A 4,946-nucleotide genomic window follows, 5' to 3' on the forward strand; every position below is an offset into this window, starting at 1 on the left:
GTTTTCAGATCCACTTAAAGTAGTGTACTGTTTGACTTTAGACCTTTTGTTGACCTGAAATATCAAATATAATTATATTTTCATTGTGTCACTTCAAAATCCAAAAACTTTGTTGCAGTTTTTAAATTTTTTTTTAATTGCCAGAGGGTGCATGCACTTGTAAGCGAGAGACAGAGATGGAGAAAGTGATGTATGCCCAGTAAAGTGTGGTCGTTCTGCAGACCCTTCGTGTGCATTTTTTCATTCTGTTAGATTTTGGGTGCACAGGCACTTGTGCCTGGTGTTTCCAAGCTTCTGAGGCAGGACTGGAATCCCAGTCAGCCGCGAGATTTGGCTGCCATAATCACTAGACTGTGGGGCTGGGGCTATAGTTTATTTTAAAATAAAAATGAATCATGGTGTCTGACAAGGAATGAAGAAAAGTGACATTTCTGGGCCAACTAGTAGCATGTGGCTGCTTGAGCAGTTCAAACCCTGGGCCCAGCGGTTTGAGAAATAGGCCTGGTGCAGCCTGAGCCCCCAATCGTGGGGACTGTCACCCCATATCAGGTCCTCATTGAGTACCTGTGCCTTCTGGCAAATTTAAACATAAAATTGACATTTCCTCTTGTTCTTGTCAGAGGTTTAATAGGTGAAAGCGTGTCCTGTAGTATTTAATAACTGTTAATTAAAGCTGATGTGGAAGTATAATAATTTGCTTTTCTCTTTTAGGGATTTTTTTTTTTTTTTTTTTTTTTTTTTAGAGATTTTTGCTATAGGGCAGGTGTACTCTCCAGAGAGACAGACTGAAAGTGAGAAATTACAGTCCAGGGGGGATGGCCATACTGCAATCACTTCTCCTCCATTGGCCTCTCAGGATTTGGGGCATGCATGCACACTCACAGCATGAGTTTCAAGATGCCAGTTCTGTCATCTTGGCTCGAATTGCAGTTGACTATGTGGGAGTCCAGTCCAACGACATTACCATTACACCATCTGCTGGCCCCTAGGCTGTTCTTTTCATAGAACTTTTTAAACAATGTACCCATTCTCCAAAATTTGTCATTACAACATAATATTATAAATTTTTTCCCTAAAGGTAGACTTTCTGGTAAAACTTTCATCAAGCAAGTAAGCATTGCATTACTTTTGCATTTGAAGACTATGGCCATTGCAGGACATTGGAGATGGGAATGTCCTTTGTGCCCTCAGAGACATGAAGTTTAGGGACAGACTGAATGTATTTTCCCTGTGCCTGATGTCCAGCAGCAGTCATGTCATTTAGGTGTTAAACTCCCTATTCCTCACGCCAGGCACTGCTCTAGACTTTTGAGAAGGTTAGGCCGTAATGCACATTGACATCAAACCAGTAGGTTCAACTGTGGAGTCCGCTGGCAGATGCTGCTGCACGGCAGGCTGAAGCCATGTTGGTGTCCTAGGTTAAATTCCTGGCCTGCCCTGTGCAAGCTGGGTATGCTAGCACACCCAAGGTTCTTTGGGACTTAAAGAGACCCTGTCAGGAAACTTGATAGCTCGCTCACTCTCATTAATAAAAAGAAAAATCTTGGGACCAGCAGATGGCGTAATGGTTATGTTGCTGGAGTCCCATGTAGTCGACCATAGCTTGAGTCCCAGACCCGGTGGCTTAAACTCACACCAAGGGTGGGGTGGGGACAGAGGACAAGCAGATGGCCATAGTGTTTATATTGCTGTACTCTCACATGGCCAACCATGTAGAGTCCCGGACTCAGCTTGAAACTCATGCCAGGCACATGTGCTTACGTGCCCAAAATCCCAAGAGGAATTATGGAGGAAAACAGATTGCACCGTGGTTACATGCCTCCCTCCAACCAGGGGAGGAGGGTGATTTCTTACTTTCTGTCTCTGACAAGCACACGCACCCTATAGCAAAAATCTCTCTAAAAAATAAAAAATATCGGGACCAGCAATTAGTGTAATGGTTATGTTCCTGGACTCCCATGTAGTCGACTGCAGTTTGAGTTCCGGACCTGGGGGCTTAAACTCATGCCAGGCGCATGTGCGTGTGTGCCCAAGATCCTGAGAGGAGAATGGAGGAAAAGGGATTGTGGCATGGCCACTCCCCCCCCCTGGGGGGGGGAGTGATTTCTCACTTTCTGTCTCTCTGTCTCTGTCTTTTCAGCAAGTGCACTTGCCCCATAGCAAAGACCTCTCAAAAAAATAAAATTGAATTAAAAAAAATAACACAAAATATCTTTTTTTTTTTTCAAACTCACTGGGTGCATGTACATGTGTGCCCAGAATCCTGAGAGGTGATTGGAGAAGGGATTGTGGCTTGGCCATTCTGGAGGTGATTTCTTCCTCTCGTCTGTCTCTTCAGTGAGCACATGTACCCTATAGCAAAAATCTCTAAAGGGAAAAAAAGAAAAATCTTGGAATAGAATTGAAGGCACTTGATGGTCAGGTAGAAAAGTCTGGATGTGGTAAATACAGAGCCAGTTTCTGGCTAGTAGAACTCTGCCTAGCCTCTGAAATGATGGGGAGAGTTTTGAGTCAGTTATCTTTACATTTAGTTTAGTTTTTTGTTTGTTTGTTTTTGTTTTTTGAGGTTTTTGCCATAGGGCACATGTGCTCAACAGATAAAGAGAGAAATCACCCACCAGAGGATGGCCATGGCACAATCCCTTCTCCTCCAATCACCTCTCAGGATTCTGGGCACACATATACACATGCCTGTGATTTTCAAGCTCCCAGGTCTGGGACTCTCAGCCAGGTGGGTGTCCAGCACCCTAAACCCATGCCACCTCCTACGTCAAGAGATTTCTTTAAATCTAATGTCCTTGTTGGCAGTAAATAACTAGAGACAGCACACCACAGCGGCACCCAGCGTGGGAAGGAGCATTAATCTCAAGGTCATACCAGGTACAGAGGAGCTGCCGTTGGCAAGTTAGCAGTGAAAAGAAAGCAGGTGGGAGGCTCCCTGCAGAGGGTTGTAACGGGGCTTACAGGGGCTGAGGGAACTGTGGTGGCGAATATGTTCATTAGCTTCTAGGTATACTTCAGAACTTTAAAAATGCTCTCCCAGATGGGAAAAGAGACTTAACTGAGATTAAATCCATCATGTGTATGATTGGCAAACACAGGATTTTGCTGTCATACTTTTCTTTGTAAAGTTGTAGGACCTGGAACTTGTATACCTTGCTGGTGGGATGTACAGTGTTAACTCCTAGGGAGGAGCATTTGGCAATATCTAGTAGAGCCACGAGCATATTATCCCTTGACCCAGCAGTTCTAGGATTCCACCTCAGAAACTGACTGGGCCAGCCAGGTGGTGTAATGGTTAAAGCAGCTGAATCCTATGTGACTGAGTGCAGTTCAAGTCCTAAATCTGGTGACTTGAAAGCACACCTAGTGTGTGTGTGTGTGTGTATGCATGCGTGCGCACGCGCAAGCCCAAAATCCAGAGAGGAGAATGGAGGAAAAGGGATTGTAGCAGGTGATTTCTCTTTCTCTCTCTCTACTCTCCCCTCCCCCATAAGCAAACACTTTATAGCAAACCAAAAAAATTTTTTTCAAATAGGTTAAAAATAAATAACACAAAACTACAGCGACCTAATGACAGAGCTATTCATTGTGCCATTTGTAATACTGGAAACAACACAAGTGTCCTCAGGAGTGAGGTGTGTTCATCCACACAGTGAGGACTGCTAGTTCATGATGATGGTTTAAAAATCCAAAACCCAACTAGACGTTTCACTGGTTGCTTCTAGAGGTAAGTGGAGTACTAACTTGTAACACTGAAAACGGACAGTTAGGGAAAATAAGTGACTATCTTGCCTTTTCTCTACGGATTGCAATCTTATTTTGTTTTTAATTTGTTATAGGGTATGTGTGCTCATTGGAGACAGGCAAAAAGTAAGAAAGCATCCCTGGGCGGATGGCCATGCTGCAATCCCTTCTCCATTCTCAAGATTTGGGGTGCACACTCACACACGCCCAGCATGTTTTTCAAGCTAGGTCTGGGACTTGAACCACGAAGTTGGTCATGAGTTCCAGCCACCTTGGCCACCATGCCACCTGCTGGCCCTAAGGAAAATTCTTTACAAAAGAAGTAAAAAAGTGAGGAATGACAAAATGTATAAATTACCATTTTGTGGCCCCTCACACAGACCTGCCTTTGCCCCAGAATCACCTGAAGGTGCCCTGCCCCAGGACTTGAGTCAGTAAGTCTTGGCTGGCCCATGGATTTGCATTTTTATCACATCCAGGGACCACATTCTGAAAATCTTTGTGAATGACTGGTCCCACAGCCTGGAAGGAACGTTAACAGAGGAAAGGAGTTCTGGTAACCTCAGGCAGCTTCATCCTAGCCAGGTGATTGATGAGGCGTAGCAGAGGATTCTGGAAGTGGTAGCATGGGTATCAGCACTGAAGTGTTACGGTGATGAAAGACACTAGTACAGATACCCTGAAGCATGGTAGGGACAACAGAAGGACTGTCCTTGTGTCTGACCACTAAGGTCACACACCTAACCTTCAAGCTGTTTTCATAAATATTCTAAGACCAAAGACTGCTGAGGAGCAGGTAATATGAGAAGGTAAAAATTTTTTTTAATAACTTTTTTTGAACACTTTGTTCAGTTTATTCAGAAAACATTGGCAAAATAAATTTAAGTTGCAAATTCACAGATACAAGCTTCAGAGTATAAAGTTGTATGCATCAAAAATACAGGTGACAGGGAACCAGCAGTTAGCGTAATGGCTATGTCGCTGGACGTCGACCGCGGTTCACGTCCCGGACCCGGTGGCTTAAAACTCACGCCGGGCGCATATGCGTGTGTGCCCAAGATCCCGAGAGGAGAATGGAGGAGAAGGGATTGCGGTGTGACCATCCCCCCTGGGGGGGTGATTTCTCGCTTTCTGTCTCTGTGTCTCTCTGTCTTTCTGGCGAGTGCTCGCGCCCTATAGTGAAAACCTCTCAAAAAAAA

Source organism: Tupaia chinensis, unplaced genomic scaffold, assembly GCF_000334495.1.
Source record: "Tupaia chinensis unplaced genomic scaffold, TupChi_1.0 Scaffold000020_1, whole genome shotgun sequence".
Classification (NCBI taxonomy): domain Eukaryota; kingdom Metazoa; phylum Chordata; class Mammalia; order Scandentia; family Tupaiidae; genus Tupaia; species Tupaia belangeri.